The 26,969-nt window shown below is 45.5% G+C and overlaps 1 long non-coding RNA gene across 1 annotated transcript in view; it reads right to left on the bottom strand.

The window, feature by feature from the left end:
• The window catches only part of LOC138750511 (uncharacterized), a 503,134-nt gene that overhangs the window by 467,772 nt on the left and 8,393 nt on the right, over window positions 1-26,969 (bottom strand). The window contains exon 2 of the long non-coding RNA XR_011349370.1: window positions 11,632-11,759. This is a non-coding gene — a long non-coding RNA (uncharacterized lncRNA). The remainder of the gene's footprint in view (window positions 1-11,631; window positions 11,760-26,969) is intronic.

Below are 26,969 nucleotides of genomic sequence, written 5' to 3'. Positions count from 1 at the left end.
GGGAACTAAACGGAGCATGGAGAACAGATTGGAGAAAGTGCGGAACCATGACGAACACTGCAAAACAGTGGGTAACCAAAGGCAGCAGCGGGAACGGATTGGAAAATGTGGGGAAACGTGGGAAACACTGCAGAACAGAGGGGAACGAAAGGGAGCAGGGCGAACATATTGGAAAAAATGTGGAGAACAGTGGGGAACACTGCAGGACAGAGGGGAATGAATGGGAGCAGGGGGAATGGATTGGAAAAAGTGGGGAACCGTGGGGAACACTGCAGAACAGAGGAGAATCAAAGGGAGCATGGGAACAGATTGGAAAAAATGTGGAGAACCGTGGGGAACACTGCAGGACAGAGGGGAACCAAAGGGAGCAGGGGGTACAGGTAAGAAAAAGTGGGGAATCGTGGGAAACACTGCAGAAAGGAGGGGAACCAAAGGGAGCTGGGGGTACAGATTGGAAAAAGTGGGGAAGCGTGGGGAACACTGAAGAACAGTGGGGAACCAAAGGGAGCAGGGGGAACAGATTGGAAAAAGTGGGGGACGGTGTGGAAAAATGCAGAAGAGTGGGGAAACAATGGGAGCAGGGTGAACGGATTGGAAAAAGTGGGGAACCGTGGGGAACACTGCAGAATAGAGGAGAACCAAAGGGAGCAGTGGGAACAGTTTGGAAAAAGTGGGGAACCGTGGAGAACACTGCAGGATAGAGGGGAATGAATGGGAGCAGGGGGAATGGATTGGAAAAAGTGGGGAACACTTCAGGACAGAGGGAACCAAAGGGAGCAGGGTGAACAGATTCGAAAAAGTGTGCAACCTTGGGGAAAACAGCAGAATAGAGGGGAACTAAACGGAGAATGGAGAACAGATTGGAAAAAGAGCGGAACCATGACGAACACTGCAAAACAGTGCGTAACCAAAGGCAGCATCGGGAACGGATTGGAAAATGTGGGGAAACTTGAGAAACACTGCAGAACAGAGGGGAACGAAAGGGAGCAGGGGGATCAGATTGAAAAAAGTGGGGAACCGAATGGAAAAATGCAGAAGAGTGGGGAACTAAAGGGAGCAGGGGGAACGGATTGGAAAAAGAGGGGTACCGTGGGGAACACTGCAGGACAGAGGGGAACCAAAGGGAGCAGGGGGGACAGATTGCAAAAAGTGGGGAAGCATGGGGAACACTAAAGAACACAGGGGAACCAAAGGGAGCAGGGGGGACAGATTGGAAAAAATGTGGAGAACCGTGGGGAAAATGCAGAACAGAGGGGAACCAAAGGGAGCAGGGTGAAAGGATTGGAAAAACAGGGGAACCGTGGAGAACACTGCAGGAAAGAGGGGAACGAATGGGAGCAGGGGGAATGGATTAGAAAAAGTGGGGAAACATGGGAAACACTGCAGAACTGAGGGGAACGAAAGGGAGCAGGGCGAACATATTGGAAAAAAGTTGAGAAGTGGGGAACACTGCAGAACAGTGGGGAATCAAAGGGAGCAGGGGGATCAGATTGAAAAAAGTGGGGAACCGTATGGAAAAATGCAGAAGAGTGGGGAACTAAAGGGAGCAGGGGGAACGGATTGGAAAAAGTGGGGTACCGTGGGGAACACTGCAGAATAGAGGGGAACTAAACGGAGCATGGAGAAAAGAGTGGAAAAAGTGCGGAACCGTGGCGAACACTGCAAAACAGTGGGGAACGAAATGGAGCAGCGGGAACGGATTAGAAAAAGTGGGGAAAAGTGGGAAACACTGCAGAACTGAGGGGAACGAAAGGGAGCAGGGCGAACATATTGGAAAAAAGTTGAGATGTGGGGAACACTGCAAAACAGTGGGGAATCAGATTGAAAAAAGTGGGGAACCGTATGGAAAAATGCAGAAGATTGGGGAACCAAATGGAGCAGGGGGAACAGATTTGAAAATGTGGAGAATTGTGGGGAACACTGCAGAACAGAGGGGAAGCAAAGGGAGTAGGGTGAAAGGATTGGAAAAACTAGGGAATCGTGGGAAACACTGCAGGACAGAGGGGAACAAAAGGTAGCAGGGGGTACAGGTTGGCAAAAGTGGCGAACCGTGGGGAACACTGCAGAATAGAGGGGAACCAAAGGGAGCAGGGTGAACAGATTCGAAAAAGTGTGCAACGTTGGGGAACACAGCAGAAAAGAGGTGAACTAAAGGGAGCATGGAGACCATATTGGAAAAAGAGCAGAACCGTGGCGAACAATGCAAAACAGTGGGTAACGAAAGGGAGCAGCGGGAACGGATTGGAAAATGTGGGGAAACGTGGAAAAACGTGGCAAACACTGCAGAACAGAGTGGAACGAAAGGGAGCAGGGCGAACATATTGGAAAAAAGTTGAGAAGTGGGGCACACTGCAGAACAGTGGGGATTCAAAGGGAGCAGGGGGATCGGATTGGAAAAAGTGGGGAACCATATGGAAAAATGCAGAAGAGTGGGGAACCAAAGGGAGCAGGGTGAAAGGATTGGAAAAACTGGGGAACCGTGGAGAACACTGCAGGACAGAGGGGAACCAAAGGGAGCAGGGGATGCAGGTTGGAAAAAGTGGCGAACCGTGAGGAACACTGCAGAACAGAGGTGAACGAAAGGGAGCAGGGCGAACATATTGGAAAAAAGTTGAGAAGTGGGGAACACTGCAGAACAGTGGGGAATCAAAGGGAGCAGGGGGATCAGATTGAAAAAAGTGGGGAACCGCATGGAAAAATGCAGAAGATTGGGAAACTAAAGGGAGCAGGGGGAAGGGATTGGAAAAAGTGGGGTACCGTTGGAACACTGCAGGACAGAGGGGAACCAAAGGGAGCAGGGGGGACAGATTGGAAAAAATGTGGAGAACCGTGGGGAAAATGCAGAACAGAGAGGAACCAAAGGGAGCAGGGTGAAAGGATTGGAAAAACTGGGGAACCGTGGAGAACACTGCAGGACAGAGGGGAACCAAAGGGAGCAGGGGGTACAGGTTGGAAAAGTGGCGAACCGTGGGGAACACTGCAGAATAGAGGGAAACCAAAGGGAGCAGGGTGAACACATCGAAAAAATGTGCAACGTTGGGGAACACAGCAGAAAAGAGGGGAACTAAAGGGAGCATGGAGAACATATTGGAAAAAGAGCGGAACCGTGACGAACACTGCAAAACAGTGGGTAACGAAAGGGGGCAGCGGGAACGGATTGGAAAATGTGGGTAAACTTGGGAAAACGTGGGTAACACTGCAGAACAGTGGGGAATCAAAGGGAGCAGGGGGATCAGATTGAAAAAAGTGGGGAACCGTATGGAAAAATGCAGAAGATTGGGAAACTAAAGGGTGCAGGGGGAAGGGATTGGAAAAAGTGGGGTACCGTTGGAACACTGCAGGACAGAGGGGAACCAAAGGGAGCAGGGGGGACAGATTGGAAAAAATGTGGAGAACCGTGGGGAAAATGCAGAACAGAGAGGAAGCAAAGGGAGCAGGGTGAAAGGATTGGAAAAACTGGGGAACCGTGGAGAACACTGCAGGACAGAGGGGAACCAAAGGGAGCAGGGGGTACAGGTTGGAAAAGTGGCGAACCGTGGGGAACACTGCAGAATAGAGGGAAACCAAAGGGAGCAGGGTGAACAGATCGAAAAAATGTGCAACGTTGAGGAACACAGCAGAAAAGAGGGGAACTAAAGGGAGCATGGAGAACATATTGGAAAAAGAGCGGAACCGTGGCGAACACTGCAAAACAGTGGGTAACGAAAGGGGGCAGCGGGAACGGATTGGAAAATGTGGGTAAACGTGGGAAAACGTGGGAAACACTGCAGAACAGAGTGGAACGAAAGGGAGCAGGGCGAACATATTGGAAAAATGTTGAGAAGTGGGACACACTGCAGAACAGTGGGGAATCAAAGGGAGCAGGGGGATCGGATTGGAAAAAGTGGGGAACCGTATGGAAAAATGCAGAAGAGTGAGGAACCAAAGAGAGCATAGGGAACGGATTGGAAAAAGTGGAGAACCGTGGGGAACGCTGCAGGACAGAGGGGAACCAAAGGGAGCAGGGGGTACAGGTTGGAAAAAATGGGAAATCGTGGGGAACACTGAAGAACACAGGGGAACCAAAGGGAGCATGGGGAACAGATTGGAAAAAGTGGGGAACCGTATCGAAAAATGGAGAAGAGTGGGGAACCAAAGGGAGCAGGGGGAATGGATTGGATAAAGTGGGGAATCGTGGGGAACACTGCAGAATGGAGGGGAACCAAAGGGAGCAGGGGGTACAGATTGGAAGGAGTGGGGAAGCGTAGTGAACACTGAAGAACACAGGGGAACCAAAGGGAGCAGGGGGAACAGATTGGAAAAAATGTGGAGAACCGTGGGGAACACTGCAGAACACTGCGGAACAAAATTGAGCAGGGGGAACAGCTCGGAAAAGTGGGGAACCGAGGGGAGCACTGCATAATAGAGCAGAACCAAACGGAGCAGGGGGAACAGATTGGAAAAAGTGGGGAATCGTGGGGAGTTCTGCAGAACACTGGGGAACCAAAGGGAGCAGGGGGAATGGATTTGAAAAAGTGGGGAACGTGGAGAACAATGCAGGACAGACGTGAACGAAAGGGAGCAGGAGGTACAAGTTGGAAAATGTGGGGAATCTTGGGGAACACTGCATGACAGAGGGGAACCAAAGGGAGCAGGGTGAACAGATTCGAAAAAGTGTGCAACCTTGGGGAACACTGCAGAATAGAGCGGAACTAAACGGAGCATGGAGAAAAGAGTGGAAAAAGTGTGGAACCGTGGCGAACACTGCAAAACAGTGGGGAACCAAAGGGAGCAGCGGGAACGGATTGGAAAAAGTGGGGAAAAGTGGGAAACACTGCAGAACTGAGGGGAACGAAAGGGAGCAGGGCGAACATATTGGAAAAAAGTTGAGAAGTGGGGAACACTGCAAAACAGTGGGGAGTCAAAGGGAGCAGGGGGATCAGATTGGAAAAAGTGGGGAACCGTATGGAAAAATGCAGAAGATTGGGGAACCAAATGGAGCAGGGGGAACGGATTGGAAAAGGTGGAGAACTGTGGGGAACACTGCAGAACAGAGGGGAAGCAAAGGGAGTAGGGTGAACGGATTGGAAAAACTAGGGAATCGTGGGAAACACTGCAGGACAGAGGGGAACTAAAGGTAGCAGAGGGTACAGGTTTGAAAAAGTGGCGAACCGTGGTGAACACTGCAGAATAGAGGGGAACCAAAGGGAGCAGGGTGAACAGATTCGAAAAAGTGTGCAACGTTGGGGAACACAGCAGAAAAGAGGGGAACTAAAGGGAGCATGGAGAACATATTGGAAAAAGAGCGGAACCGTGGCGAACATTGCAATACAGTGGGTATCGACAGGGAGCAGCGGGAACGGATTGGAAAATGTGGGGAAACGTGGGAAAACGTGGGAAACAATGCAGAACAGAGTGGAACGAGAGGGAGCAGGGCGAACATATTGGAAAAAAGTTGAGAAGTGGGGCACACTGCAGTACAGTTGGGAATCAAAGGGAGTAGGGGGATCGGATTGGAAAAAGTAGGGAACCGTATGGAAAAACGCAGAAGAGTGGGGAACCAAAGGGAGCAGGGGAAACGGATTGGAAAAAGTGGAGAACCGTGGGGAACACAGCAGGACAGAGGGGAACCGAAGGGAGCAGGGGGTACAGGTTGGAAAAAATGGGGAATCGTGGGGAACACTGAAGTACACAGGGGAACCAAAGGGAGCATGGGGAACAGATTGGAAAAAATGTGGAGAACCGTGGGGACAACTGCAGAACAGTGCGGAAACAAAGGGAACAGGTCGAAGGGATTAGAAAATGAAGGGAACGGTGGTGAACACTGCAGAACAGAGGGGAACCAAAGGAAGCAGGGGGTACGGATTGGAAAAAGTGGGCAACCTTGTGGAAAAATGCAGAACAGAGGGGAACCAAAGGGAGCAGGGTGAAAGGATTGGAAAAAGTGGGGAACCGTGCGGTACACTGCAGAACAGTGGGAAACCAAAGGGAGCAGGTGGAACGGATTTGAAAAAGTGGGGAACCGTGGGGAACACTGCAGAACTGAGGGGAAGGAAAGGGAGCAGGGCAAACATATTGGAAAAAAGTTGAGAAGTGGGGAACACTGCAAAACTGTAGGGAATCAAAGGGAGCAGGGGGATCAGATTGGAAAAAGTGGGGAACCGTATGGAAAAATGCAGAAGATTGGGGAACCAAATGGAGCAGGGGGAACGGATTGGAAAAACTGGGGAACCGTGGGGAACACTGCAGGACAGAGGGGAACTAAAGGTAGCAGGGGGAACAGATTGGAAAAAATGTGGAGAACCGTGGGGAAACTGCAGAATAGAGGGGAACCAAAGGGAGCAGGGGGTACAGGTTGGAAAAAGTGGGGAATCGTGGGGAGTTCTGCAGAACAGTGTGAAACCAATGGGAGCAGGGGGAAAGGATTGGAAAAAGTGAGGAACCGTGGGGAACACTGCAGAACAGAGGTGAACCTAAAGAAGCAGGGGGAACGGATTGGAAAAAGTAGGGAACCGTGTGAAAAAATGCAGAACAGAGGGGAACCAAAGGGAGCAGGGGCAACATATTGGAAAAAGTGGGTAAACGTGGGGAACACTGCAGGAAAGAGGGGAATGAATGGGAACAGGGTGTACAGGTTGGAAAAAGTGCAGAATCGTGAGGAGCACTGCACAATAGATTGGAACCAAAGGGAGCAGGGGAAATGGATTGGAAAAAGTAGGGAAGCGTGGGGAACACTCCAGAACAGAGGGGAACCAAAGGGAGCAGGGGGAACAGATTGGAAAAAGTGGGGAACCGTGGGAAACCCTGCAGAACAGAGGTGAACCAAAGGAAGTAGGAGGAATGGATTGGAAAAAGTGGGGAAACGTGGGGAACACTGCAGAGCAGAGGGGAACCATAGGGAGCAGGGGGTACAGAATGGAAAAAATGTGGAGAATCGTGGGGAACACTGCATAAAGAGAGAACCAAAGGGAGCAGGGGGAACGTATTGGAAAAAGTGGGGAAGCGTAGTGAACACTGCAGAACAGAGGGGAACCAAAGGGAGCAGGGGGAACAGATTAGAAAAAATGTGGAGAACCGTGGGAAACTGCAGAACAGAGGGGAACCAAAGGGAGCATGGGAATAGAATAGAAAAAATGTGGAGAATCATGGGGAACAATGCAGAACAGAGCGGAACCAAAGGGAGCAGGGGGAACAGCTCGGAAAAGTGGGGAACCGTGGGGAACACTGCAGAACAGAGGGGAACGAATGGGAGCAGGGGGTACGGATTGGAAAAAGTGGGGAACCGTATCGAAAAATGCAGAAGAGTGGGGAACCAAAGGGAGCAGGGGGAATGGATTGGATAAAGTGGGGAACCGTGGGGAAAACTGCAGGACAGAGGGAACCAAAGGGAGCAGGGGGTACAGGTTGGAAAATTGGGGAATCGTGGGAAACACTGCAGAATGGATGGGAACCAAAGGGAGCAGGGGGTACAGATTGGAAGGAGTGGGGAAGTGTGGTGAACACTGAAGAACACAGGGGAACCAAAGGGAGCAGGGGTAACAGATTGGAAAAATGTGGGGAACACTGCAGAACACAGTGGAACAAAATTGAGCAGGGGGAACAGCTCGGAAAAGTGGGGAACCGTGGGCAGTTCTGCAGAACACTGGGGAACAAAAGGGAGCAGGGGGAATGGATTTGAAAAAGTGGGGAACGTGGAGAACACTGCCGGACAGACGTGAACGAAAGGGAGCAGGAGGTACAGGTTGGAAAACGTGGTGAATCTTGGGGAACAATGCAGGACAGAGGGGAACCAAAGGGAGCAGGGTGAAAGGATTGGAAAAAGTGGGGAAGCGTGGGGAACACTGAAGAACAGAGGGGAACCAAAGGGAGCAGGGGGAACAGATTGGAAAAAGTGGAACCCGTGGGGAAAACAGCAGAACAGAGGGGAGCCCAAGGAGCAGGGGGAACAGATTGGAAAAAGTGGGGGACGGTGTGGAAAAATGCAGAAGAGTGGGTAAAACATGGGAGCAGGGTGAACGGATTGGAAAAAGTGGGGAACCGTGGGGAACACTGCAGAATAGAGGAGAACCAAAGGGAGCAGTGGGAACAGTTTGGAAAAAGTGGGGAACCGTGGAGAACACTGCAGGATAGAGGGGAATGAATGGGAGCAGGGAGAATGGATTGGAAAAAGTGGGGAACCGTGGGGAACACTGCAGGAGAGAGTGGAACCAAAGGGAGCAGGGTGAACAGATTCGAAAAAGTGTGCAACCTAGCGGAAAACAGCAGAATAGAGGGGAACTAAACGGAGCATGGAGAACAGATTGGAAAAAGTGCGGAACCATGACGAACACTGCAAAACAGTGGGTAACCAAAGGCAGCAGCGGGAACGGATTGGAAAATGTGGGGAAACGTGGGAAACACTGCAGAACAGAGGGGAACGAAATGGAGCAGGGCGAACATTTTGGAAAAAATGTGGAGAACCGTGGGGAACACTGCAGGACAGAGGGGAATGAATGGGAGCAGGGGGAATGGATTGGAAAAAGTGGGGAACCGTGGGGAACACTGCAGAACATGCAGAACAGAGGGGAATCAAAGGGAGCTTGGGAACAGATTGGACAAAATGTGGAGAACCGTGGGGAACACTGCAGGACAGAGGGGAACCAAAGGGAGCAGGGGGTACAGGTTAGAAAAAGTGGGGAATCGTGGGAAACACTGCAGAAAGGAGGGGAACCAGAGGGACCTGGGGGTACAGATTGGAAAAAGTGGGGAAGCGTGGGGAACACTGAAGAACAGTGGGGAACCAAAGGGAGCAGGGGGAACAGATTGGAAAAAGTGGGGGACGGTGTGGAAAAATGCAGAAGAGTGGGGAAACAATGGGAGCAGGGTGAACGGATTGGAAAAAGTGGGGAACCGTGGGGAACACTGCAGAACAGAGGAGAACCAAAGGGAGCAGTGGGAACAGTTTGGAAAAAGTAGGGAACCGTGGAGAACACTGCAGGATAGAGGGGAATGAATGGGAGCAGGGGGAATGGATTGGAAAAAGTGGGGAACACTTCAGGACAGAGGGCAACCAAAGGGAGCAGGGTGAACAGATTCGAAAAAGTGTGCAACCTTGGGGAAAACAGCAGAATAGAGGGGAACTAAACGGAGCATGGAGAACAGATTGGAAAAAGAGCGGAACCATGACGAACACTGCAAAACAGTGGGTAACCAAAGGCAGCAGCGGGAACGGATTGGAAAATGTGGGGAAACTTGGGAAACACTGCAGAACAGAGGGGAACGAAAGGGAGCAGGGGGATCAGATTCAAAAAAGTGGGGAACGAAATGGAAAAATGCAGAAGAGTGGGGAACTAAAGGGAGCATGGGGAACGGATTGGAAAAAGAGGGGTACCGTGGGGAACACCGCAGGACAGAGGGGAACCAAAGGGAGCAGGGGGGTCAGATTGCAAAAAGTGGGGAAGCATGGGGAACACTAAAGAACACAGGGGAACCAAACGGAGCAGGGGGGACAGATTGGAAAAAATGTAGAGAACCGTGGGGAAAATGCAGAACAGAGGGGAACCAAAGGAAGCAGGGTGAAAGGATTGGAAAAACAGGGGAACCGTGGAGAACACTGCAGGAAAGAGGGGAACGAATGGGAGCAGGGGGAATGGATTAGAAAAAGTGGGGAAACATGGGAAACACTGCAGAACTGAGGGGAATGAAAGGGAGCAGGGCGAACATATTGGAAAAAAGTTGAGAAGTGGGGAACACTGCAAAACAGTAGTGAATCAAAGGGAGCAGGGGGATCAGATTGGAAAAAGTGGGGAACCGTATGGAAAAATGCAGAAGATTGGGGAACCAAATGGAGCAGGGGGAACGGATTGGAAAAGGTGGAGAACTGTGGGGAACACTGCAGAACAGAGGGGAAGCAAAGGGAGTAGGGTGAACGGATTGGAAAAACTGGGGAATCGTGGGGAACACTGCAGGACAGAGGGGAACTAAAGGTAGCAGGGTGAACAGATTGGAAAAAATGTGGAGAACCGTGGGGAAACTGCAGAATAGAGGGGAACCAAAGGGAGCAGGGGGTACAGGTTGGAAAAAGTGGGGAATCGTGGGGAGTTCTGCAGAACAGTGGAAAAGCAATGGGAGCAGGGGGAAAGGATTGGAAAAAGTGAGGAACCATGGGGAACACTGCAGAAAAGAGGTGAACCTAAAGAAGCAGGGGGAACGGATTGGAAATAGTGGGTAAACGTGGGGAACACTGCAGGACAGAGGGGAACCAAAGGGAGCAGGGTGTACAGGTTGGAAAAAGTGTAGAATCGTGAGGAGAACTGCACAATAGATTGGAACCAAAGGGAGCAGGGGAAATGGATTGGAAAAAGTGGGGAAGCGTGGGGAACACTCCAGAACAGAGGGGAACCAAAGGGAGCAGGGGCAACAGATTTGAAAAAGTGGGGAAACGTGGGAAACACTGCAAAACAGAGGTGAACCAAAGGAAGTAGGGGGAATGGATTGGAAAAAGTGGGGAAACATGGGGAACACTGCAGGGCAGAGGGGAACCATAGGGAGCAGGGGGTACAGAATGTAAAAAATGTGGAGAATCATGGGGAACACTGCATATAGAGAGAACCAAAGGGAGCAGGGGGAACGTATTGGAAAAAGTGGGCAAGCGTAGGGAACACTGCAGAACATAGGAGAACCAAAGGGAGCAGGTGGAACGGATTGGAAAAAATGTGGAGAACCGTGGGGAAAACTGCAGAACAGATGGGAGCCAAAGGAGCAGAGGGAACAGATTAGAAAAAAGTGGAGAATTGGGGAAAATTGCAGAACAGTGGGGAACCAAAGGGAGCAGGGGAAACAGATTTGAAAAAGTGGGGAACCCTGTGGAAAAATGCAGAATAGTGGGGAATCAAAGGAAGCAGGGGGAACGGATTGTTAAAAGTGGGGAACACTGTGGAAAAATGCATGATAGTAGGGAATCAAAGGAAGCAGAGGGAACGGATTGGTAATGATGGAGAACTGTGAGGAACACTGCAGAACAGAGGGGGGAACCAATGGGAGCAGGGGGAACGGATTGGAAAAAGTGGAGAAACGTGGGGAACAATGCAGAACAGAGGGGAACCAAAGGGACCAGGGGGAATGGATTGGTAAAGTGGGGAACCGTGGGGAAAAATGCAGGACAGAGGGGAACAAAAGGGAGCAGGGGGAACGGATTTGAAAAAGTGGGGAACCGTGGGGAAAAATGCAGGACAGAGGGGAACGAAAGGGAGCAGGTGGAACGGATTGGAAAAAGTGGGGAACTGTGGGGAACACTTCAGAACAGAGGGGAACCAAAGGGAGCAGAGGGAATGGATTGGTAAAGTGGGGAAACAGCAGGCGGAACAGTGGAGAACAGGTGTGGAATAGGTGAAGAACAGTGGGAAACAGTTTAGAACAGATAGGGAACTGATGGGGAACTCTGGGGACTTGTGGGAACTGTTGGGAGGGCAGGAAGGTACATATATACAGATTTGAAATATGCATTTGGAGTGGTACACACATTTAGGAAAATTTGGAAAGCACGAGGGATGATAACAACAAGAGGAAAAGAACTGACTCATGAGCGACTAACTGAAAAGACTTTGGAAGCATTAATCAAACCAGAAAGAATTGCCACAGTACATGTACCAGGTCATCAGAAGGGGAACTCACCAAAAGCACGAGGAAATCGGATGGCTGATGAACTGACCCAACAAGCGGCACGATCAGGAAAAGTACATCCACCTGATGGCTCTGATACCTCTCAGGAAGGGCTGAAGAAGGTCCTATCTTTTCCCTCCCTGAAGAAGAAAAAAATGGAAAAGATGGGAGCAAAGAAGACGGAAAATGGTGGCTCCCCGATGGAAGACAATTGTTAAATAAAGAAATCACCCAGCAGATACTAGGAGAACTGCACTCACGCTCCCACTGGGGAGTGCAAGCACTGTGTGATGCATTCTTACAAACTTATGCCTGCAGAGGAGTCTATATCCTAGCAAGACAGGCAGTGAACGGCTGTGTGATCTGTTTAAAGGTTAATAAGAAAGTTATGAAAGCTATGCCTGGAGGAGGACCACCTTTAGCAATCTGGCCATTTCAGCGGATACAAGTGGATTTCACCAAACTCCCTAAGGTCCAGCGATGGAAATTTCTACTAGCAGTAGTGGACCATTTCACGAGATGGGTTGAAGCGTACCCCACCGTCAATGCCACTGGAAAAAATTGTACCCCGATATGGAATAGCCGAATCCATCAATTCATATCGGGGAAAGCACTTCGCTTCTAAAATTTACAGCCTGGTCTGTGAAACCTTAGGGATAAAATGGAAGCTGCATACTCCAAGGCATCCAGAGTGGAACAAATGAATGCCACTTTAAAAATGCAAATTACAAAACTAAAAGAATAGACTAAATTACCCTGGACCAAGTGCTTACCAATAACTCTTCTCAGAATTAGGACAGCCCCATGACAAAACATTAAAATATCCCCTTACGAGATGTTATTTGGACTCCCATATTTGGGGCGGATAGAAGGAATACCTACAGTCAAAAATAATGATGTGTTTTTAAAGAATTATTTACTGGCAGTCTCTCGTTCTCTTGCAGATTTAAAAGCTAAGGGTCTGCTGGTGCAGAGCTCACCTCTGGATTTCCCTATCCACTCTGTGAATGCTGGTGACTGGGTCCTGATTAATTCATGGAAAGAAGAAAAGCTTCAGCCCCGGTGGAACAGACCATATCTAGTACTATTGACCACAGAAAAAGCAGACTGCACAAAGGAAAAGTTAAATAAATGGGACCCAACTATATCAGATGTTATCGCTGTAAGAAGGAAACGGGAACAACAGTAGATTTCAATTTGGGCATGTGAGAAAGTGGAAAAGTTTTGGGAAGATCTAAATCAGGTATTAAATAAAATCACAAAAAATAACATATCAAAAAAATCCAGAGAATTTTCTTCTAAGTAATATAAGAAGTAAAGAACGTGGCCTCGATTTGGATGAAGCGCAAAAAAGATTTATTATGATAGCCTTAGCTGTAGCAAGAAAATGTACAATGTCAACCTGGAAATCAGAAGATCGCCTGAGAATACAGCAATGGTACATGGAAATGAATAAATGTATTCCATTGGAAAAATAACATATAATTTAAGAAATAACATCACAGTATTCGAACAAATTTGGGAACCGTACATGGAAAACAACAGAGAGGTCCTACCGCGGACCACCACCCCTTAAAATGACAGAATGAGAAGTAGACGAAATGAACTGACCCAGTGTATAAAAGTAGATGACACAATTTTCTTGTCTATTTCATTGTGTGATGACATTGTTTAATGGGTTTATTGCATTGTATATGTTGAATGTTTAGTGGGTGGGGAGGGGGGTGGGAAGGAGGGAGGGAAGGGAGGGGGGAAAAGGGGAAAGAATGACACTATATATTCAAGAGGGAAACGTTTGTAGGTATTTTGGTGAATATGACTCAAAGTGTGAAGAAAAAAAACTTTAAAAAAAGAATAAAGGGACCTGTGGTCCCACCACCAGCCACAGAAGGAAGGAAAGAGGAGTAAAAAGGAACAGAACAGAAAACTACAATAATGAAACTTTTCCGCTTACTATTTCAATTTGACTTATAGATATCATAACTTTGCGTGATGAACCTAAAAATTATTTTATCTCTCTATGTACTAACTATGCTAAGAACCAAAATCAAACAGATTGTTGGGTTTCTGCGAAAATACCACACCATGGCAAGTCAGGAGTCCCCTTAGTAGCAATCCCTCTCTCCCTACACAAATTATTTGATATATAGACCTTGCCCAGCAACAGTGATCCAACCACTGAAGATAAATACAAAGGGTAATCGATACGACCAAAACCAACAAAGTCACCAACTCCTCAGTCTGGAGAGTTGCTTCCTTTTGAGAAACCAACTAGGAGTTTACAATTTCATGAAGAATTGGACCGTCACATGACTGTGAATCCCGCACCCGGTAAATGGCACATATTGGGTGTGTGGACGTAAAATTTATTCATGGTTACCCGGGGAAAAGGAATGTTGGAATCAGACAAAAGGACTTATATTGACCTGTACACCTAAAGGTTGGAGTGGATGTTGTTACCTGGCTTACTTAATTCCCCATGTCCGTGAACTTAACCAGCTACCTGTACTAGGCTTGTCCCATGGGAAAAGCAAAAGGGTGACTGAAGGAGATCGTCTCATGTGGAGGTTTTTCCCAACATATGGAGCTGCACAAAGTGCAGTTGAGATTCAAGTATAGCAGCCACCCTAGATGAACTAGTAAATAATACGAACCTGGTACTTGGGGAAGTCCAATCCCAAGTCCGGGCAATAAATACAGAAATGGCCACCATGCAACTTACAGTCCTCCAAAAATGCATGGTCCTTGATTTTATTTTGACAGAGAAAGGGAGGACTTGTCCTTTAATTGGTTCTGAATGTTACACATACATCCCGGATGAATCAGCTAATATCTCGGATTTGGAGGTCCATATTAAAAAGTGTAGAGAGAAGATCCAGGAGACTAGAGATAAATATGAAAAAGGAGGTGATTGGACATGGGGAGATTGGAAATTCGGAGGTTGGCGGCCATAGTTAATGCACTTTGCTATATCTGGTTGAATGATTCTAGTGGGCTTATTGATTGGATCAGCCATCCTACGATGTTTTATCATGAGATCCATTTGCTCAGCTATTGGAGCGAAGCAGGTGGTATTAAAAAATCCCATGGCAGATGAACAACGACAAATTCAACTCGTACAATTTGAGGAAACAAAAGGTGAACAATAATGCAGTTTAATCAGAAATACATGATAACGAGAAAAAAGGAGGAATTGTGAAAAACGGTTGAATATGATTAAACTCGCACCATTCTGTGAAAAATGATGGAATGCAAAGTATGTAGATAAGAGCTTGAGAGTAAACAGTACTAGCCAGTGGGCCCCTTCTTATCTCAAGCCCCAAGGATGCAAGGAACTGGTTCAGGTTGGTACAGTGACCTAAGGTAGTCTATAGCTCGTACTGCGATTGCCTAATAGAGACATGAACAGGCAATGTATGAAGAGGGAAGAACTGAGCGATACCTGGATTGATGGAAGGGAGAAGGAGAATGTTGTAATGTATTGGGATTCTGATTGGAAGAAGGTAAATGAAGGTGGGGTGATGTTGAGCATGGGACTGTACAAAAGAGTGATGATTCTGAACTTCCAGTGTGTCTCCAGACCAGGGACACCCGACTCTGCAGACTCGAAATAAATATGAACCTGTTCTTCAAAACTTTGTCTCCAGAGTAAGAATTGTGAACACTTTATATTTCATGGTGGGGAATGGATGGTGAACAGTGGAATACTGTGGGAAACAGTGTGGAAAAGTGGGGAACAGTTGGAAAACAGATGAGCTTCTGCTGGTCAACAATGAGGAACCATGGGGTACGTTGGGGAACAGTGCAGAACATTGTTCCCCACTGTTCTCCTTTCCTCATTGATCCCCCCCCCCGCTCCCCACTATTCCCCTCCGATCCCCATTGTTCTACAGTGTTACCCACGGTTCCATACTGGTCTCCAGCTGTCCCCCCGGTTCCATTCTGTTCCCTACTTTTCCCCACTGTTCTGCATTATTCCCACTGTTCCCCACTTTTGCCCTCTGTTCCCCATTTAACCCACTGTTCCCCATCAACTGTTCTGCACTGTTGCCCATTTTTCCCAATGTTCTCCACTGTTCCCCATCTGTTCCCCATATATACCTCTGTTCCCCAGTGGTTCACACCTGTTCCTGACTATTCCCCACAGTTCCCCACTTTTCCCCTCTGTTCTCCACTCTGCCCCTCTGTTCCCCAGCTGTTTCTCAACAGGGGGAAGAATGAGGAGCAGTGGGGAACAGAGGGGCATAGTGGGGCACAGTGGAGAACAGGTGTCGAACAGTGGAGAACAAGCGAGTAACAGTGGACAAATGTTGGTAACAGATGGGGAACAGCTGGGAACAGAAGGGAAAAGTCGGGATTAGTGGAGAATAGTTGGGGAATAGTGGGATAAATGTGGAATGGGGACAGCTGGAGAACAGTGGGGAGCAGGGTGGAACAGATGCAGAATAGTGGGGAAAAATAGGGAACAGTGTGGAGCAGGGGGTTCAAATGGAGAACAGGGGAACTGTGGGGAACAGTGGGAAGCAGATTAGGAAATGATGGGGAACACTATGGACCCATGGCGAACAATGGGGAACAATGTCAACACTATGGAACAGTGGGGAACAGTGAAGAACTATGGGGAAGAGGGGAAGAATGAGGAACAGAGAGGCACAGTGGGGAGCAGTGTAGAACTGTGGGGGGGAAGATTGGGGAAAATGGGCAACAGGGCAGAAACAGAAACATAGAAGATCGGAGCAGGAGTAGGTCATTAGGCCCTTCGAGCCATCTCCGCCATTCAATAAGATCATGGCTGATTTTAAAGTTCAGTACCCCGTCACCGCCTTCTCTCCATAACCCCGAATTCCCTTATACTGAAGAAAAATATCCAATTCCCTCTTAAATATATTCAATGAACCTGCCTCTACTGCCCTCTGTGGCAATGAATTCCACAGATTCACCACCCTCTGGGTAAAGAAATTCCTCCTCATCTCGGTTCTAAATGGTTTGCCTATTATCCTCGAACCATGGCCCTGGGTTCTGGACTCCCCCACCATTGGAAATATCCCTTCCCATCCATTCTGTCCAGTCCTGCCAGAATTTTATATGTCTCTATGAGATCCCCTCTCAATCTTCTAAACTCCAGAGAGTACAATCGCAAATTGTGCAATCTTTCCTCAGAAGTTATTCCTGTCATTCCAGGTATCAGCCTGGTGAATTGCCTTTGCACTCCCTCCATTGCAAAAACATCCTTCCTCAGATAAGGCGACCAAACCTGCACACAATACTCAAGGAGTGGTCTCACCAGGGCTCTGTACAACTGCAGTAAGGTATCCTTATTCCTATACTCAAATCCTCTTGATATGAAGGCCAACATACCATTTGCCTTTTTAACCGCCTGCATGCTCGCCTTCAGTGACTGGTGCACAAGAACCCCTAGGTCTCTCTGCACTTCCCCATCTCCCAATCTATTGCCATTCAAAAGTAATCTGCCCTCTGGTTTGTATTACCAAAGTGGATAACCTCACATTTATCCACATTGTAGTACATTTGCCATGTATCTACCCAGTCCCCCAATTTATCCAAATCACACTGGAGCTTCCTGACCCCCTCTTCTGTGCACACAACCACTCCTAGCTTAGTGTCGTCTGCAAATTTGGAGATATTACATCCAATCCCCTCATCTAAATCATTAATGTAAATTGTGAACAGCTGGGGTCCCAGTACAGATCCCTGTGGCACCCCACTGGTCACCGCCTGCCACTCAGAAAATGTGCCGTTTATCCCAAACTTCTGTCTTCTATCTGCCAGCCAGTTCTCAATCCACATCAATACTTTGCCCCCAATCCCATGAGCCTTGATTTTGCATGCCAGTCATTTATGTGGAACTTATCGAGGCCTTTTGGAAATCCAGGTACACCACATCCACTGGCTCTCCTCCATCTATTTTACCTGTCACCATCTCAAAGAATTCCAATAGATTTGTCAAGCACGATTTACCTTTTGTAAATCCATGTTGACTCTGTCCGATTCCTTCTCTGCTAGTCATATGCTTCGCTATTACATCCTTAATAATGGATTCCATCATTTTGCCCACTACTGATGTAAGGCTCACTGGCCTATAATTCCCCACTTTTTCTCTACCCCACTTTATAAATAGTGGGGTAACATTAGCTACCCTCCAATCCATGATCTTGAGTCTATCGAGTTCTGGAAAATAATTTTAAAGCATCTACTATCTGAATGTCCACTTCTTTAAGTACCCAAGAATGTAGATTATCAGGCCCTTGGGATTTATTGGCCTTCAATCCCTTCAATTTTCCCAAGACCATGTCCTTAGAAATACTGATTTATTTCAGCTCCTCCCTTGTATGTTTCCCAATATCCTTCAGAGGTTATTTGTATCCTCTCTTGTTAAAACAGATCTAAAGTAAGAATTTAATTGGTCTGCCATTTCCTTATTCTCCATTATATATTCCCCTGATTCTGACTGAAAGGGACCTACTCTGGATTTCACCAATCTTTTCCTCTTGACATATCTATAAAAGCTTTTGCAGTTGGTTTTTATGTTTGCCGCAAGCTTACTTTCATAATTTTTTTTTCCCTCTTGATTAATCCCTTTCTCCTCCTTTGCTGCATCTTGAACTGTTCCCAGTCTTCGCATTTGGTACTTTTTTTGACCAATTGATATGCTCTCCCTTTGGACCTAATGCTGTCTCTAATTCCCCTTGTTATCAACGGTTGAGTCACCTTTCTTGGTTTACTTTTATGTATAAACGATTTCTGCAATTCTTCCTTTAGATCTTTGAATGCTTTCCATTGTCTATCCACCGTCAACACCTCCCCCCCCCCACCCCATAAACCACCCAATCAATCTTACTCAACTCCCGTCTCATACCATCATAATTCACTTTATTTAAATTCAGGACCCTGGTCTCGGTTATTATTTCTTCACTCTCCATGTTGAGTGAGAATTCAATCATAGTGTGATCGCTCCTACCCAAAGGGCATCGTACAACAAGATTGCAGATTAGCCCCTTTTCATTGCATAATACCCAGTCTAAAATGGCCTGCTCCCGAGTTGGTTCCTCGACATATTGGTCTAGATAACCATCCCGTAAACATTCAAGGAAATCTTCCTCCTCAGTATTTTTACTAATTTGACTAGTCCAATCGATATGTAAATTAAAGTCTCCCATAATGACAGCTGTTCCCTTATTGCACGTTTCTCTAATTTCCCTTATTATGCCTTCCCTCACCTCTACATTACTATTTGGAGGCCTATAGACCATCTCCACCAACGTTTTCCACCCCTTGCTATTCCTCAGTTCTACCCATATAGATTCCGTATCTTCCGAGTTAATATCCTTCATGTCAATTGAGTCGGTTCCTTCTCTCATCATCAAAGCTACCCCATCCCCTTTTCTTTCTTGTCTACCCCTCCTAAATATTGTATACCCCGGGATGTTAAGTTCCCAGGCTTTCCCACCTTGCAGCCATGCTTTGTAATCCCAATCAAATCGTATTTATTTGTCTCAATTTCCACAGCTAATTCATCTTCCTTGTTCCTAATGCTTCTTGCATTAACATATAAAGCCTTCAGATTTGCTTTTTTCACCCTCCTTGCTCTTTCTGATTTTTACTTTCACTGCCTAACCCAACTTTTCCTATTTTATCTTTCCTGTCCTTTGCTTATCATACAGGTTCCCATCCCAGTGCCAAATTAGTTTAAACCGCATCCGATGGCTGCACCAAACCTAGCTGCCAATATAGTGACACCTTTTGGGTTTAGGTGTAACCCATCCTTTTTGTAAAAGTAATGTCTTCCCCAAAAGAAACCCCAATGGTCCAAGAAGCCAAAACCCTGTTTTTTACACCAACCCCTCAGCCACACATTAATTTGTCTTAACCTTCCATTTTTGTCCTCACTTGCACTTGGCAGAACAGATGCAGAACAGTTGGGAAATGTAGGGAAGAGTGTGGAACAGGGGGGGACAGCTGGGGAACAGATTGGACCCATGGGGAACAGTGGGTAATTCTGGGGAGCAGTGGGGAACAGATGGTGAACAGTGGAGAACTGTGAGAAACAATGTGGAAAAATGGGGCATAGATTGGAAACAGAGGAGCATCTGATGGGCAACAATGGGGAACCATGGGGTACAGTTGGTAACAGTTGGGATCTGTGGGGAACAGTGGGGAAGAGATGTGGAACAGTAAGGAAAAGTGGGAGAAATGGAGAACAATAGGGAACAGAGGGTAACAGTGGGGAACAGTTCAGGAACAGCAGGAGAAAAGTGGGGAACAGTGAAGAACTGTGGGGAACAGAGGGGAACACAGGGTAACAGGGGAGAGCAATGGGGAACAAAAGGCGAACATTGGAGAAAGTGTGGAACATTGGTCAAAAGTGTGTGACAGGTGGGGAACAGTGAGGAACAGAGGGGAACTGTTGGGGAACAATGGTGTATTGAGGGCAACAGTGGGAAAAAATTATGAATGGATGGAAGAGATGGGGAAAAGTGGGGATCACTGAGGAACAGTGGAGAACAGAGGTGAATAGTGGGGAGCAGTGGTGAACAGATAGCGAACTGTAGAGAATGGGGGAACAGTAGGGAACAGATTGGGAAATGAGTGGAACAGTGGGCAGCCATGGGGAAAAGTGGGGAACTGGTGGGAAACAGTGGGGAACCGTGGGGGACAGCTTTAACGTGATGTATGGCGCACTGAGACAGAAACTGTGACACCGGATTCAGATCAATGAGAAGGTTTATCAGTGATGAATGATAAACTGTGTCAGATACTGTGAAAACCAGGTTCACAGTGGGGAGAAGATTTATCAGTGATACAAAATAAACTCTGGCATATACTGTTATGCCGGGTTCACAGTGGGTAGAAGGTTTAATGGTGATGTATGGTAGATTGAGACGGATACTGTGAAACTGGGTTTACATTAGTGAGATAGTTTAACGTTGAGGTTCAATGAACTGTGACAGGTACTGTAACACCAGTTTCACAGTGTGGAAGAGGTTTAAAGGTGAAACGCAATACATTGTTGCAGATACCGTGACACAGAGTTAACAGTGGGGAGAAATTCTAATGGTGATTTTCGGGAGACTTAGGGAGATATTATTTCACCAGGTTCACAGTATGAAGAAGGTTTAACAGTGATGTAAGTTTGACTGAGGTAGATACTGTGACACCATTTTCATAGCGGGGAGAAGGCTTAATGCTGATATTTGGTAGACTGAGGCTTGTACTCTGACACCGGGTACACAGTGGGGAAAAGATTTCATGGTGTTTTATGGGAGTCTGAGGTAGATACTGTTACACCAGATTCATAGTGGGGAGGTTCATCAGTGACGCATGATAAACTGTCAGATACTGCTGTGACACCAGGTTCACAGTGGGAAGGAGGTTTAACGGTTTTATACGATACACTGTTGCAGATACAGTGATACCAGTTTTACAGTAGTGAGAAGGTTTAACAAGTTTAACGATAAACTGTACCAGGTTCTGTGACACCAGGTGCACAGTGGGGATAAGGTTTAACATTGATTTAATGTAGACTGAGACCGATACTGTTGTACCGGGTTCACAGTGGGTAAAAGGTTTAACAGTGATGTACAGTGACGGAGCCGAATACTGTGAAACTGGGTTCACATTAGTGAGATGGTTTAACGTTGAGGTTCGACGAACTGTGGTAGGTACTGTGACACCACGTTCACAGTGTGGACGAGGTTTAAACGTGAAACGCGATACATTGTTGCAGATACCGTGACACAGATTTAACAGTGGGGAGACATTTTAATTGTGATGTTCAGTAGACTGAGGCATATACTGAGACTCTGGGTCCACAGTGAGTAGAAGGTTCAACGGTGATTTAGGGGAGTCTGAAACAGATACCGTGACACCGGGTTTACAATGGGAAAAAGAATATAGGGTGATGAAAAATAAGCTGTGGCAGATAAACTGACACCAGGTTCACAGTGGTGAGTGGTTTAATGGTGATGACAGAAGACAGAGGCAGATACTGTGACACCGGATTCACAATGAGGAGAAGGTTTTTCAGTGATGTATAATCAAGTGTGGAAGAGACTGTGACCCCAGGGTCACGGTTGGAAGAAGATTTAACTATGGTAGACTGAGGCAGATACTGTGACACTGGGTACACAGGGGGTTGAGGATAAACAATGATGTACGGTAAACTGTGGCAGATAAAGTGACACTGGTTTCACTGTTGGGAGAATGTTTAATGGTGGGATACAATAGACAGAGGCAGATACTCTGACACCAGCTTCACAGTGGGGAGATTGTTCAACGGAGATGTACGATAGACTGAGATAGATACTAAGACAATGGATTCACATTAGGAAAAAGGTTTAAAAATAATGTACGATAACCTGTGTCAGATACTGTGACAGCAGGTTCACACTGGGGAGAATGTTTAACGTGGTATACGGTAGACTTTGGCAGATTTTGTGACACCGAGGTCACAGTAGTGAAAAGGTATTTTATCGGTGATGTACGCTAGACTAGGGCAGTACTGTGACACCAGGTTTACAGGGGGAAAAGCTTAAACGATGATGAATGGTTGACTGAGTCTGATACTATGACACAACGTTCACAGCACGAAAAGGTTTAACAATAATGTACAAGAAACTGTGTCAGATACTGTGACACCAGGTTCACAGTCTGAAGAAAGCTTACTGGTGATGAATGCTAATTTGAGATAGATACCGTGACACTAGGTCCACAGTGAGGAGAAGCTTTAATGATGATAAATGGTAGACTGAGTTTGATACTGTGACACAAGATTCACAGGATGAAAAGGTTAAACAGTAATGTATGATAAAGTGTCAGATACTGTGACACCAGGTTCACAGTGTGAAGAAGGTTTAGTGGTAATGTATGGTCATTTGAGATAGATACTGTGACACTAGGTCCACATTGGGGATAAGGTTTAACGGTGATGTATGGCGAACTGAGGCAGATACTGTGACACCGTGTTCATAGTGGCGAGAATGTTTAATGGGTGTACGATAAACTGTGGCAGATGCTGTAACACCAGGCTCACAGTGGGTAGAAGGTTTACTGGTGATGTAAGTTAGACTTTGGCAGATACTGTGACACCAAGTTCACAGTAGTGGAAAGCTTTAACAGTGATGTACTATAAACTGTGGAAGATACATTGACACCAGTTTCACAGTGGGTAGATTGTTTAACGGTGGTGTACGGTAGAGTGAGATCGATACTAAGACAATGGGTTCACATCAGTGAAAACGTTTAACAATAATGTGCAAAAAACTGTATTAGATACTGTGACACCTGGTTCACAATGGGAAGAATGTTTAAAGGTGATGTATTGAGGCAGATACTGTGACACCAGTTTCACAGGGGAGAAGGTTTAACAAGGATGTATGGTACAATGAGACATATTCTGTGACACTGAGTTCACAGTGGTGAGAAAGTATAACAGTAATGTAAACTATAAAACAGTAATAAACGTTGTCAGATACTGTGACACCAGCTTCACAGTGGGGAGATTTAACGGTGATGTATGGTGCACTGAGACAGAAACTGTGACACCGGGTTCAGAGCAATGAGGAGGTTTAACAGTGATGTACGATTAACTGTGTCAGATACTGTGACACCAGATTCACAGTGGGAAGAAGGTTTAGTGGTGATGTGCATTAGAGTGAGGCAGATACTGTGACACCAGGCTCTTTGTATTGTTCATTTCTCTTATTTACAACATCTAATTTATATGCTCCATTTTTTTGTGGCAACTTCAAAACATTCCATAAACTTCTATTCTAATCAGATTTTGTTCATTTAAATAGGTCTCTTAAGTACGCCGCACAAAATTAAATTCTTTACTTGGATTTGGTTCAATGGCACTTCAGTCTGCTTCATTATTTTGTTAGACCCTCGTTTTGTGCTTTCTGCTTTGCCCAGCAGATTCACCAAATGGGCATCCAACACTGTCTTCTCAGCTTGACCCAACATCTCCTCTGTAAACTTCAGCAAACCAAGGAGACCAAAGTTAAAATTTTCATATTTGCATTTTCAAAAACAAAAATGGTGCTGTGACTTGTAGTTTCACATCTTAATCCCACTTGCTAAACTTGCAAGCAACTGCACTGCATCCTACAGCTGGAAAATTGTAATAGAACTGGTTGGTTAAAGCAAAGATTCCTCCCAGTAACCCCATTAAAGACCTCCAAGTTAACAACAGGTTGCAACCCGACAGTTAAATACAAAGATCTGTATCAGGAAGATTAACGGGCTTTTAAAAAAAATCATTTCCACTATTGAAAGAAAACTCATCAGGGAACACCAGGCTCTTGTTGAACAATTCCTGTTGTTTTTCTCAAAATGGTTTGAATCTTGATTTCAAGCAGAGTCATTTGGTGAGATTGTTGGTCCAGAACAAACCCTGCCCACACACACCCTTAAATACCTGCAAAGTCCTGGCTCAGCACTTCTCCACGCTAAAGCTATCAAAGCTTTCTGAAGAGATAACGGACTTCAGATGCTGGTACATTGAGTCAAAAACACCCTAATACTTCCCTGAAAAACACACCTCTCTCTGAAAACCAACATAAACCTTCCTGAACGGTAAACATTTACCTTTCGAGCACCATAGCCTGGTGAACTTTATATATGTTAAATTCTGGGCACAGTGTAAGAATGGCCTGCAACCAGTGAATTTGGAGGAATGAGACTGTGAACCAAAGAACTTTTCTGAGCTTACACACACATTACACACATGTGCACTTAGAATTAGAAGGGGGTTAAGTTAGATAAAGTAAGTTCAAGTAGTAAAATAGTGATAAGTTAAAGTGTAATTCCATGTTCATGTTTAAAGATAATTAAAATCAACTTTTGTTTAAGCAACCATTTTTCTGGTGAATATCTATTGCTGCTGGGTTTTGAGATCCTCCGGTCTCGTAACACTGCACCAAGCTTCTGAACAACCCTAATTTTTTAGGTTATGATAATAGTCCATTAAACGGTCCTGGCATCTTTTGAAAGTTATTAATTTACTCTTCAATATTTTTTTTGTAAATATCATTTAACTGTTGTGTATGTGTCATTGGAGAATTCCTTTCCATTCAATCAGTATTAGAGTTTTGGATGCCGTATTTGAGAAAAGATGTGCTGGTGTTGGAGAAGGTTCAGAGATGATTTACTTGAATATCAGGAATGAAAGGGTTAGTGTATGAGGAACAATTGTTGACTCTTCGACTGTACTAGTTGGAGTACAGAAGGATAAGGGGGACCTAAGAGGCATTTCAAATGCTGGAAGATATGCCAAAGATGCTTCCCATGGTAGGTGATTCTACGACAAGAGAGCATAATTTCAGGATAAAAAGGTGATAAAACAGATGTGCAAAAATTGATTTTGTCAATGGGTTGTGAATCTGTGAAACTGAGGTCATTGGGTGTATTTAAGGCAGAGATTGACAGGTATTTGATTAATCAAGGAATCAAGTGTTATGGGGAGAAAGTTGGTCAGTGGGGCTGAGTGGAAGAATGGTGGAACAGACTCGATGGGCCTACTTCTGCTCCTATATCTTGTGATCTAAATCCTGTGGAAGACCTAGACAACCCTCCTCTTGTATTCTATTCGTAGAAAACAGTCTGCATAGTGGTTTTATGTCATGTGAACACATTTCCGATTGAATCCCATGTTACAAGTGACCCAATGCAAATTCTGCATTGACAGGACTACAGCTTCCTCATTGTAAAAATTGTTATCGAGCAGCTCAAATGAGATTTCCTGCTTCCTTTTTTGAAAGGGAAACATTGCCATCAAATAAAATAGGAGAGAGAAAAGCAGAAGATGTGATGTACAAGTGGGATTTGATATTAATGGTTGGTGATAAAGATACACTATTTTGAAACATTTGATTAATATCTGGAATAAAATAAATGATTAAATTGGTGTAAGTGAATGTTCATCACCTAGAATGGCTTTGATTCAAAATCATCGTATTTTTTTCAAAAGATCATCAATTTCTGGATAGCTGGTTTCGTAAGGGGATTATAAATGTGGAAGATTGTTATGAAAGGGGTCAATTAATGTCATCAGAGCAACTGAGAAATAAATATCATATAACTCATAGCAATCTTTTTTGCTATTTCTAACTAAGAACATATTTGAAGGATATGTTCGGACCAACCATGTTGTACTGAAATAAAAATTCCTCCTAGAGGAAATGTTAAAAAATTTACTTCGATGATGGCCTCTTCATTACAAGTAGGAACTTTTAAATGAGGAGTTCTTAAGTCGAGACAAAGGTGGGAAATGGATCTGAATATTGTAATTGATTGGCAAATATGGGTAGATCCATATAAGGATCTCAATGTAAGACATAAATTAGTTCAGTTTAATTCTTTTTACATCAGTAATGTAGCAGATGTCAGCAAGGATTTTATCTGAAGCTGCACTTGGAGTCAGGTGACTCAGGCAGTTGGATATGAAAAACTCTACAGGAAGATAATTTGGCCACAGAGATCACGTGATCCAAGGGAGTTGTATTAATTCACTTCAACTCAGCATTTTGGATCTATTGACCAGAGTTCCACACCGCAGCAGTGATGAAGGAATTCACAACTAGTTTTTTTTCTTCTACAGTTACTTCTTACACCAGAGAAATTGAATAGAATAAACTCAGAATTATCAGATCAATGTTTTAGGGGTGGTGAAGATGTAGCAACTTCCTTGCATTCAACCTAGCTTTGTCCTTATGCAAGATCTTTTTGGGGAGAATTACAATTTTTTTGGAACAAGTTACAGGAGTTGTTTTTCTGCAAAATCCAACTTTACCCTTATTAGGAAATATTGAAGGAACAAGGATCAAATTTAAACTATTAAAGTATCAATTGAAATTTGTTAAATTAATGTTAGCGGTGATGAGGAAATGTATTTCACTTACTCGGAAATCAGATATATTTTTAGGGATGCCAAGATGACATGCAAAATTTCAAAGTTTTATTCCTTTGAAAAAAATGACATTAGTTTGAGAAATATATACTCTATATTTTTTGCAAATTTGGCACCTGAATATTCAAATATTAGGCTTCAATTTATAATAATACCCTTTCCATCCTTCTAGACATATGAGATTCTCCTCAAAGTTGTAAAATTTTTTATTTAGATGTGTTGGTTTTCGTCGCCACCGCGAACTCTGGGGAAGCGGAAAACTAACACAGGGCACCAGAAAACAGGAAGACCACACACCATCAACATCTGAGAAGCAGAGGATTGAATCCACAGGTCAGTGACTATGGAAGCAGGCCAGTGAGGGGTTCTGCTGCTGAACGACCCACATAGGTGATAGGCTATTGAAATTTGAGGAGAGGAACCC

Source organism: Narcine bancroftii, unplaced genomic scaffold (assembly GCF_036971445.1).
Source record: "Narcine bancroftii isolate sNarBan1 unplaced genomic scaffold, sNarBan1.hap1 Scaffold_157, whole genome shotgun sequence".
Classification (NCBI taxonomy): Eukaryota; Metazoa; Chordata; class Chondrichthyes; order Torpediniformes; family Narcinidae; genus Narcine; species Narcine bancroftii.
Note: the sequence above shows the minus strand (reverse complement) of the source record. Positions and strands in the feature narration are given on the sequence as shown.